Source organism: Triturus cristatus, chromosome 2_2 (genome assembly GCF_964204655.1).
Source record: "Triturus cristatus chromosome 2_2, aTriCri1.1, whole genome shotgun sequence".
In the NCBI taxonomy this organism is placed as follows: domain Eukaryota; kingdom Metazoa; phylum Chordata; class Amphibia; order Caudata; family Salamandridae; genus Triturus; species Triturus cristatus.
Window position 1 is genome coordinate 1205819115 of NC_140582.1, and position 11980 is coordinate 1205831094.

Sequence of the window (11980 nt, forward strand, 5' to 3'; positions counted from 1 at the left end):
TTCTGGTGTCATCCAGATGCCCGACTTCGATACCTCAGACCTTGGTCCAAGGATCTCACTCCCCCCAGCAGCTACCCAGCAGCTCTGCGGTGCTCTGTGCTGCCTCACGCCCAGCCAGCCCTCCGGTGCAGGGTTCGAGCCTACCCTGGTCTCTTCTCCCTGAGGGTTGATAACCGCGTTGATCACTGCACTTTTGCCTGGTGCTGCTCTCGTTATTTTGCTGTACTCTTGCCTGGTACTGCCTTCTGACATTTATTTCCTTGACTGCCACTGTACTACTGTTTTGCTCTGTCTCCCCTTGTATTTCTCTATTTTCTTCTATTTTTTCCTTGATTGCCACTGTACTGTTGTTTTGCTTCTGTTCCCCCTCCTATTTCTGTTTTCCCGCCGTTTCCCGCTGCTATCCTCTGACCCCCTTCCCTCCCACCCTGCTCCCGCCTCCCAGCTGCTCGTCCCTCCCCCCTACCCCCTCACCTTCAAGAAGACGCACCTAAGGCAAGCCCGTCTGCACCCGTCTGTGCCTAGACCAAGCCCAGCGCCAGACCCCCTGGTCCCCGCAACCTCCAAAGGACCCGACGCCACTACAACACCAACACCCTCCACGCACTCAACGCCGGCCGAAACTCCACCTGCTTCCAGGCCACCCCGAAGCTCACCCACAGACCCTTCACCTGCTGAAACTGCAGCTACACCAGCCAGCGCACACCACCTCGTCCTGCCCACCCCAACACTGCAGGCCACACCCTTCTCAGCTGCATACTGCTCAACACCCGCTCAGTCCACAAACAGGCCGTCGAACTCTGGGACCTGCTAGACTCCTACACCCCGGATTGTCTCCTTCCTGACGGAGACCTGGATGAACACCTCCTTGGCACCGGACATAGCCATAGCCATCCCGGACGGCTACAAGATCACACGCAGGGACCAGAACAACAACAAACCAGAAGGAGGAATCGCCATCATCCACAGGAACACCATCAGAATCCCAACAAGCACCGAAGACATCCTCAGCATGGCCAAACACCTACACTTTCAGATGAACGTCAATAACAACACCACCCTCGTCTACAGACCCCCGGGACCCCATCCACAGTTCAGCGAATCCATCGCCGACCTCCTCAGCATGCACAACATCGCCTCCACAGACTACATCCTCTTCGGAGACCTGAATTTCCACCTCAAGAACGACAACGACAACAACTCTACAACACTGATTGACAACCTCGCCAACCTCGGACTCAAACAACTCGTCATAACACCCACCCACTCCGCTGGACACACGCTTGACCCCATCTTCTCCGCCAGCAAACACGTCACCTTCAGCCACACCACCAAACTCCATTGGACCGACCACCACTGCATCCACTTCACCTTCGAAAAACCCACCGCACACAACCAACCGCAACGCACCCCACACCACAACTGGAAGAAAGTCACTGAAGACCAGCTCATCGCCACTCTCGCCCGAGCCCCTCCACCCGAACCATCCGAGACCGACGCAGCAGCCCACAACCTCAGACAATGGATCAACGACTGCACCAACACCCTCGCCTCGATCAAGAAACCCTCCAACAGGCGCACCGACTCGAGAGCCACCTGGTTCAACACCGACCTCCAGAACTCCAAGCACACCTGCAGAAGACTCGAGAAGCAATGGCGCAAGGACCAGACACTCGACAACCACGCACAAAGAAACTCCTTCAAGGAACACATCGACAACAACGCACACAACAGCAAAGAGCTCTTCAACATCATGAAAGAACTTGCCACCCCCAGCTCCAACTCCAATGACGTACCAGCGTCACAAGAACTCTGCGACTCTCTGGCTACCTTCTTCCACTGCAAGGTCACAGACATCCACAACAGCTTTGACACTCAGGAGCCGATGACAGACAACGACGACACCCCCGACTCTACTCCCACGAAACTCCCCAACCTTCTGCTCTCCTGGAACAACGTCAATGACGAAGATACTATAAAAATCATGAACACCATCCACTCCAGCTCACCTTCCGACCCCTGCCCACACCACATCTCCAACAAGGCAAGCTCCATTATCGCACCCCAACACCAAAAGATCATCAACAGCTCCTTCGAGACTGCCACCTTCCCAGAGAGCTGGAAACACACCGAGATCAACGCCCTCCTCAAGAAACCCGAGGCGGACCCAAAGGACCTCAAGAACTTCCGACCCATCTCCCTGCTCCCGTTCCCGGCCAAAGTCACCGAGAAGACCGCCAACTGACAACTGACCCTATTCCTGGAGGAGAACAACGTCCTGACCTCCTCCCAATCCGGCTTCCGCAGCAACCACAGCACCAAGACCACCCTCATATCCGCCACTGACGACATCAGGACCATACTGGACAAGGGAAGCACTCATCCTCCTGGACCTCTCGGCCGCCTTTGACACCGTCTGCCACCATACCCTACGCACACGCCTCCATGACACAGGGATCCGGGGAAAAACCCTGGACTGGATCACCTCCTTTCTCACCGGCAGAACCAGAGAGTCCGTCTCCCCTGTTCCGATCCGAAGCCACCACGATCACCATCAGTGTTCCACAAGGTTCATCCCTCAGCCCGACCCTTTTCAACATCTACATGGCACCGCTCGCCAACTTCGTCAGAGCGCACCACCTCAACATCGTCTCATACGCCCACGACACGCAGCTGAGCCTCTCCCACACCAAAGACCCGGCCGTCACCAAATCCAACCTCCATGAGGGAATGAAGGACATTGCAGACTGGATGAAGACCAGTTGACTAAAATTGAACTCAGACAAGATGGAGGTCCTCATCCTCGGCTCCACCCCCTCTGCAAGGGATGACTCCTGGTGGCCTACCTCGCAGGGAGCTGCCCCGAAACCCACTAACCACGCACGCAATCTGGGGTTCATCCTTGACTCAACGCTCTCTATGACCCAGAAAGTCAACGCCGTCTCCTCCTCCTGCTTCAACACCCTCCGAATGCTCCACAAAGTCTACAGATGGATCCCCACCGAAACCAGGAGAACAGTCACCCAAGCACCTGTCAGCAGCAGGCTGGACTACAGCAACGCCCTCCACGCAGGAACCACGACCACACTCCAGAATAGACTCCAATGCATACAGAATGCCTCCCAACGCCTCATCCTCGGACTCCCCCGCCACAGCCACATCACCACCCACTTAAGAGATCTGCATTGGCTCCCGATCAACAAGAGGATCACCTTCAAACTCCTCACCCACGCTCACAAAGCACTCCACAACGCCGGACCAGCATACCTCAGCGAACGACTGTCCTTCTACACCCCGAACCGCCAGCTCCGCTCCGCTGTCCTTGCCCTCGCCATCGTCTCACGCATTCGCCGATCGACCACCGGCAGCAGATCCTTCTCCCACCTTGCCACAAAGACATGGAACACTCTCCACGCCCATCTGCGGCAGACCCAGGACCTGCTGACCTTCAGGAGATGTCTCAAGACCTGTCTCTTCGACCAATAGCTGCCCCGCCCCTTAGCGCCTTGAGACCCTCACAGGTGAGTAGTGCTCTCTATAAATGCCTTGATTGATTGATACTTCAACCCAGATGGCTCGCAAGTGCATCCCAAATCACTGACTACATTATTGTTTTTGGGCCTCCCACGCTGCCCTGCTGAAATTCAAACTGTCCCAATGACATATTGGGCATGGTCGAAACAGCGTAAGCACTTAAAATACACGTCTTTATATTCTCCAAACTTACCGCTGGTAGGTAACCCACGGAAATGCTTACTAAACGAACACTACTTACAAATCGACTCTCTAAACTGGGAGACTTATTTTGTGACTCCTGTTCTACTACTGACTTGGCCGCCCGGGGTCCTGGGACACTTTTGGACTGCTTCTTGCTCCATAGAACACGCTGCTCCCTTTTGAAGGCCCTTCCCAACCCCTCAACGGAACCAGTCGACTTCCCACCACTCACATTACTTATTACTGCATCTGATAGTACACACTTAGTATCCCGCGGGCACCATCTGTCACTCTCCCTTCACCCATCCGTAGGTTTTAAAGTACGCGCTTCATCGGAGCAAGACCTAGATATAACCATCAACGACGACATGTAGAAATACTGATGTTCCCAGGTGCGCTACGTCTCGGGCAACTATAGACATAAATTATTGCATGTTAAGTATCTTCATATGGCCTACGTCACTCCCAAACAATTGGCAAAGATGCTCCCAGCAGTCCTCAACACATCTGTGAGATGTGGCACTCCTGAGGCTCACTTTATACACTTAGCATGGCAATGCGTCTCAGTGAACATATATTGGGAAGACATTTTTCGACACATATCTATTATGGTAGAGCAACTTATACCCTCCACTCCTTTGATGGCCCTTTTGGGATATGTCAAACCTCTGAAGAGAAGCGTTAGACGTTTTTCAGCAATGGCCCGGCTAATGGCTAAGCGACAGGTGTCAATACACTGGGGCAGAACGCAAACGCCATCGGAACAGACATGGCTATGGGATCTCACATATTGTGAGACTATGTGCGACACATACTCCACACTGTTACCTGCTACATCAAGTCCCTGTGACATCTGGAAACCGCTAAACAATTACTTACAGACCCATTCCATGGATCACTAAGATTCTGAAATATACCCACACGCTGCTGGGGTGTATTCAGACATAAACCTGGAAACATATCCAATCTTAGATACCCCCAATGAGGGCAATGCTTGAGACTTTGTGCCTATGATAACGCGATGTTTGTCCCTTGTGAAATTGCTGTACTGCAACTGTTTTCTTTGTATCGTATCAGTAAGTGTAATATGCTCCTTTGTAATAATATATGTTTTTTATTTCCTATGTTGTTTGAAAGAAGAAACGTTTATCTAACATAATGGTAATGTTGGTCCAGCTATGTGCGGGCTACTGACTTGTTAACTATCTGATTGGTTCTAAGGTCTTTTGAGTAAAAAAGCAATACAAATAAAAGAAAATTTTAAAAATGCATTGGACACAGATTTAATGGTTGACCATGCCACAAAACAACAGATCCACAAAAACAGAAAGAATCCCCAATTTTCTGACACTCTTCCTTCACATACGCCAGCTAGGGAATTGATAACCCTCTATCTAGGGACAAACAATCATTTATAATCATATAATATCCCTGGTTAGGGCAGCCTCATCGTTTCTCCAAATTGAGAGCCACAGAAACACTGTCCATATCCTGATCAGCCCAGTGATGTAACGAAGCCCGAGCTCTTTATGGCCAAAAAAATGCGATGCTGATAAAAGGTACAGATAAAAGCTTTCTGCAAAATCTATTTTCTTAGCTCTGGATGGCGCAGCAGTTGGACATCCCTTACACTTCAGCCCATACAAAGCAATCGGTATACATTGAGGTTTATATACCTGTAACAAGTGGGCGAAGTAACCGCCCCCGTTGGTGGTGTAATACTACCCAATGGCCCATTAGCCATGAAAAATCTGGTGGAGTGCTGTGCCATATTGGTGGACCATGACCCAAGGGCAGAGAAAATAACACCAAGATAAGGAACGGTATTAATACTACTCAGGTGTTGAGTGCCAATTACCATGTTCGGGAGTTATCTGCACTTGGGCCCAACAGACATCATATGGGACTTGGCCAAACTGGTCTGTAGATTGAGAGATGCCATGAGATCAACAGAGGCATGAACTAGGAGAAGCAGTGCTCTTGGAGTACATGCCATGAGCACCACGGCATCCGCGTAGAGTAGTGTGAGCAGTGGTTTTTCTTTAATTATGTGTGGGTAGTGGTTTTCCTTTAATTATGGGAACATAAGGGGTGACACAAGAGAAGTATAAAGATCACTCATAAAAGGGTAAATTAAACAGGGCTAACAGACACCCCTGCCTCACTGCACACTGGATGTCCATATCTCCTGAAACATCCTCTTAAGAGTTATTGCGTACCCGGACATGTGCAGGTAGGCAAGGAAATGGACCAAAACTAGATCCAAGCCCCAGGCAATAAGTAGGTACCACAGCTTGACCCAGTACACACAGTCAAAAGCTGATGATAGGTCCATGAACGCTAGATAGACAGGGGAATGCTTGGCCACCGTATATGTTACTAAAATCAAATTCAGGTTAAGACCCTGCTCGATAGTTCCAATTTTACACCTGAACTCATAGTGAGACTGGTGTAGCACGGATTTATTTTGCACCCAATCAATGATCCTGTTATAGATTATTGTGCCCATGATTTTAACAGTGGTGTCGATAAGAGAGATTGGACGATAGTAGGCAGGCAATGAGCGATCCCCTTTTTAAAAAATCGGCACTATGATAGAGGTACCTGTTATGCCTAGCAATGCTTGTTAGATGGGGTGAACGTTCTGTTTGTAGTCATAATGTTCTGATGTCAGGGGGTTCTGTTAAAGGACAGTTGGGACCTCGTTGGCACTGGATGTGTGGAGCGGTGGCTCGTTGAACCTACAATTAAACTTGTTTTTTTTATAACAAGTCTATGGACAATCCTATTATTTTAATAGGGCACAACATATTTTTGGCGACGAGCGGGCGAGCCATCGTAATGGACCATACACAGTGAACTGTTTTTGGATCCGATCCGGTGTTCTGACACACGACGAACAGCTGATGGGGAAGGAATTTCTACGCGCTGCGGTGTTACTGGACTTACGAGTCAGAGTTGTCCATCCCTAGAACAGCCACGAAAAAATAACGCTGTCGTGAAGTCTTACTCTCCAACGACACGGTTTCCAAAGTGGGGAGCCTTAACTCTTTGCGGGACAGTTGTGCGCAAGTGAGGACTACCGAAGTGGCAGCTCCTGTGCCGTCTATTTCTTGAAAAGAGAAAGGAATACCTGGCTGTGAGGAGTTGACGCAGATCGGAGAGTTAGAGAGCCGTTGGAGTGCTTGAGGTTGTTTCCCCGACGAGCGCTGTGGAGGAATGATGACGTACTAGAATTGTACGCAACGTATTGGTGGAAGCTTGGTGGGCTGCAGCCTATCACGGATGAAAACGTTTCCGCGGCAACGCAGCAAACACGTCAGTTTCCTGTGAGGAAGTCAAAGCTTCGGTGAGGTGCCGAGTCCGGTTCCTTTTACTTTGTTTTACAACACGCCAAGACCGGATCAGCTGTTTTGGAGTATCGGCTTCTGACAGTTGACTCTTCCCTACTACACTCGTTTAGGAGGCAGTGGATGTCGTGCCTTCAAGAGGTTTGAAGGTCAAATGACACTTCCGTTTCTGTTCGTGCATCACGACTGTTTTGATCCATGCAGATATTATTATTATTTTTTTTTTTATTCTCTGGACTCCGTTTTGATGATTGACAAGTCTACCTGCCATTATCTGTTGAGCTGAATTTGCGAGGGGGACAGTGTATCTTGGTTACATTTTGTTTGGGGGGTTGGTATTTTAAGCCTACGTTTACGGGGAGTAGTTTTGGGTGGTTTCTCCAGTTTATTATAACTAGATTTGCAAGAGAGGAAATTTGTGGTTGGCACTATGCAAGCTGTAAATCCGCCTCCCCCGTTCCTAGAAAGTCCGGGAGCGCCACCGATACAGTGGAGACAATGGTTTGACGCGTTTGAGACTTATGTGGGGGCCATTGGAGCTTCGCGTTACAGAGCGGAAAGGAAAAAGTTTCTGCTGTTGAATTCATTGGGTTTTGAGGGGAGAGAAGTTTACAAACATCTTCCTGTGTTGGTATTAGCTGAAGGTGAGGTCCTTGATGAATATCAAGAAGCGGTTAAGAAGCTAATTATCAAGTTCGACGTTCAGCCAAGTCTGGTTGTGTTAAGACACAAGTTCTTTAAAAGAGCACAAATTCAAGGTGAAAATGTAGATACCTATCTAAGTGCGCTGAGAAAGTTGTGTGCGGAGTGTGATTTTGGTGAATACAGAGACCAGTTGGTTAGAGATCAATTCATCGCGCACTGTGCAGATAAACAGATACAGCAAAAATTACTCACTATGGGGAACCCTAGTCTGGAGGAAATTATAAAGGTGGCAAAAAGTTTGGAGTTGGCGCAAAACTCTATCAAGGAGTTGAGTAGTGGGTTGGTCACGAAAGATACTGTTAATGCAGTTGCAACGACTAGTGCATTGGGGAACTTGATTAGAAAGGATAAAAATCAAGTCAAGGGTCCTTTCAAGAAAACCAATATGTGTTATCATTGTGGGTATGCTCCGCATGGCAAGGACAATAGATTTTGTCCCGGGAGAAATGCTAAATGTCATAAGTGTGGCAGATTGGGACATCTCGCTAAGGTGTGTCAGTCAAACTTTCTGAAAAATGAGAAAGTGAATAGTATTGGCAAAGATGAGAGTTTGAGTGAGAATGAGTTAGTCCAAGAGTTTCAGGATATGATTGTGACTGTTGTTGATGAGAACGTTGTTTCTGGAGATCCTGCAGACTGTGTGGATCCGTATGAGGAAATAAAAGTGGGTGATGTGACTTTGAATTTGTTGGTGGATTCAGGAGCACGTATCACTATGATTACCCATGATTTGTTTAAGAAGTCATGGGGTGACAGACCCTTGTTTCCACCAGATAGAGCGCCTGTCTCCTACGAAGGACGTAAGATAGACCTGGAGGGCTTTATAGAAGATGTGCTGGAGTTTAAGGGGCGCAGGATTCATGGTAAAATCTATGTGGCTGTGCGTGGTCTAAACATTCTAGGGTGGTTTCACCAAGGTTTGTTCGGCATGGTATTGAGACCAGGGACAAGTGAACAGGTGTTGGTTGTGCAAGATTTCTTGGGTTCTGACAAGTTGGAAAGTGATTTTCCTGGTGTGTTTTCTGATTCTTTGGGAAAAATTAAAGGTTTCAGACACAAAATCAAGATTAAGGATGATGCCATCCCAGTTAAGCACAAGGTGAGGTCAGTGCCTTTTAGTCTTAGGGCTGACCTTAAAGCAGAGTTGGACAGGCTGGAAAAATCTGGCATAATAGAGCCAATTGAATCTAGCTTATGGCTTAGTCCATTGGTGGTCGCACGTAAACGCAATGGCGAGATTCGTTTATGTGTAGATTTGAGGAGTATCAACAAGGAAATTTGGGTGGATGCACATCCTCTACCTAAAATCGGGGATTTATTGGAGGAACTGAGAGGAGCTGAATGGTTTTCGAAAATTGATTTAGCGTCGGCATACCATCAGGTGCTGTTAGATGAGGACTCTCGACATTACACAGCTTTTAATTCACCTTTTGGGTCGTTCCAATTCTGTAGAATGCCTTTCGGGCTTGCTTCTGCAGCGTCTGTATTCCAGAGAGTTATGCAATCGGTGTTACAAGAGGTGAAGTGGGTGGTGATCTTTCAGGATGACGTTTTAATCTTCAGTAAGCATATAGATGAACATGACAGAATTCTTAGATCTGTTTTAAGCATTTTTGAAGAAAAAGGGATTGTGGTTAAGAAAAGCAAATGTGAATTCTGGAAGAAGGAGATAGAGTTCTTAGGACACTTGGTCTCTGGTGTGGGTGTGAGTCCGAGGCCTGGGTTGGTAAAGGCTGTTGTGGAGTGTCCGTGTCCCAAGAATAAGGACGAGCTGCGTTCTTTCTTGGGTTTGTGTGAATTCTATTCGCGCTTTATCCCAGGATATGCCAGTAAAATGAAAGCGCTTTCCAATATGTTGAGATCTAATGTCATGTTTGTGTGGGATGAGTTGTGTCAAGAAACTTTCGAGTTTGTCAAGGCTGAAATGACGAATGCGAAGTCTTTGAGGGCATACGTTCCAATGATACCTTGCATCATTACGGTGGATGCCAGCAACTATGGTTTGGGGGCAGTTCTTACGCAAGTTGTGGATAATGAGGAGGTCACCATCAGTTATGCGTCCAGGCTTTTGAGAGATGCTGAGGTCAATTATTCTGTTATCGAGAAGGAACTATTGGCATGCTTTTGGGCGTGTGAGAAGTTTAGAACGTATGTTTGAGGAAGGAAATTCCAGATTCACACTGACCATAAGCCATTGGTTTATATATTAGGGGGTGAGCGAGTAAAGTACGCAACACCCAGAATTGCGCGCTTGACCACAAAGTTGTTACAGTATAATTTTGTTACTAAGCATATACCGGGACAACAGAATGTCAGGGCAGATATGTTGTCTAGACTGCCTTTGAGTGATGATGACCCGTTAGATCTGGAAGAGGACAAAGAGGATTGTTTTATTGCGGTGGTAGATGCAGTGGACAACAAGGCTTGTAGTGAGATGGAATGGAATGTGGCAGTGAAAGCTGATCAGTGCTTGGACAAAGTGAAAGAGTTCATTGTAAAGGGATGGCCACGTGAAAGGTGTGTAAGTCAGGAGATTCAACCTTTTTGGAAAATTTCTGATGAGCTGTCTATTGAAGATGGTGTGATTATGAGGGATGGCAGGTGTGTTCCCCCTTCAGGTATTCGTTCCAAGCTCATTGATTGTGCGCATGATGGCCATCTGGGGGCAACCATGACCAAAAGGCGCCTTAGATTGCATTATTGGTGGCCTTCTATGGACAAAGATATTGAAGAAAGTGTGAAGTTGTGTGGTGTATGCAGTGGTGCGGAAAAGAAACTGAGGGTTGTTACACCTCCACTTCAACCTATTGATTATCCCATGAGACCGTGGTCGAAAGTGGGTATAGATCTAGTTGGTCCTTTCAATTTCCTTCCGTACAATCTTCGCTTTGCCTTCGTGTTAATGGATTTCCATAGCAAATGGCCGGAGGTAAAGTTTTGTTCTTCTGCCACTGCTAATAATGCTATTTTGTTTCTCAAAGAAATTTTCATGAGAGAGGGTTTTCCCGAAGTCATTGTGTCTGACAATGGTGTGCAATTTGTAAGCCAGGACATGGAAGATTTTCTGAAGGAGTCGGGAGTGAAACATTTAAAGAGCTCAGTTGGGCATCCACAGACCAATGGATTGGTGGAGAGAATGAACAGGGTCGTAGGCGATTGTATCAAATGGGCAAAGCAAAACTGTCTTGATATTGAAGGTGCGGTGAGATCTATGTTGTGGTTCTATCGCACGACACCTCATTCTCTTACCAAAATTGCTCCTTTTGTGTCTTTGAAGGGGAGAATTCCTACTTCTGTGTTGTATCCTGCTTGGCTGTTGAGGACTGTGGCCGGCAAGGTGTCCTCTAATATTGATAAGGATGCTTTGGAGTTGCGTGTGAAGGATGCTCAGAAGAAGATGGCTGACAGATATAATATCAAGAATTCTGTCAAGTTGGTTGGGCTTAATCCTGGGGATCTTGTTCGAATTAAAAGCACGAGGTTTGTCAGTAAGGGTGGAAAGAATTTTGGTGAACCGGTTCGCGTGGAGAGAGTGTGTGGGGGTGCAGTTATGGTTGAAGGGGGTCACTGGTGGAACTTGAGCAAAGTTGTCAAGGTTCAACCCGCTGTTGGCGCTTCTCCTTCAATGGTTCCTAATTCTACTGGGGAAAGCAGTGTGTTGTGTAAGGGGCCCAGAAGATCCACGCGTGTCAAGCAACTCCCGTGGAAATTGCGGTGATGGGAACAATGATTTCTGGAATAGTTAATTAGTCATTTGTACGGTATTATTTTTGCTTTTTGTATTTTTATTTGTTATTGTGTTTTGTGTGTTTTTGTTTTTGTTTATTTCAAAAAGAGGTAATATGTTATGCCTAGCAATGCTTGTTAGATGGGGTGAACGTTCTGTTTGTAGTCATAATGTTCTGATGTCAGGGGGTTCTGTTAAAGGACAGTTGGGACCTCGTTGGCACTGGATGTGTGGAGCGGTGGCTCGTTGAACCTACAATTAAACTTGTTTTTTTATAACAAGTCTATGGACAATCCTATTATTTTAATAGGGCACAACAGTACCCCATGTGCCAGGGAGAGGGGAGAAGGCAAGGCTGTTAAAAACATCTGTGAGAAGAGGTGCCCAAAAGGTCGCATTATCTTTTAGTAAGTCAATAGGGACACCGTCAGGACCTGGTTTCAATTAATTACAGGCACATTTTTGCCACAAGCAGAAACTT

At 47.5% G+C, this 11980-nt stretch overlaps 1 protein-coding gene across 2 annotated transcripts in view; it reads left to right on the forward strand.

Annotated features, from left to right (window-relative positions):
• Positions 1 to 11980, forward strand: part of LOC146863398 (uncharacterized) — a 689894-nt gene that overhangs the window by 578389 nt on the left and 99525 nt on the right. The gene's annotated exons all lie outside the window — the stretch shown is intronic.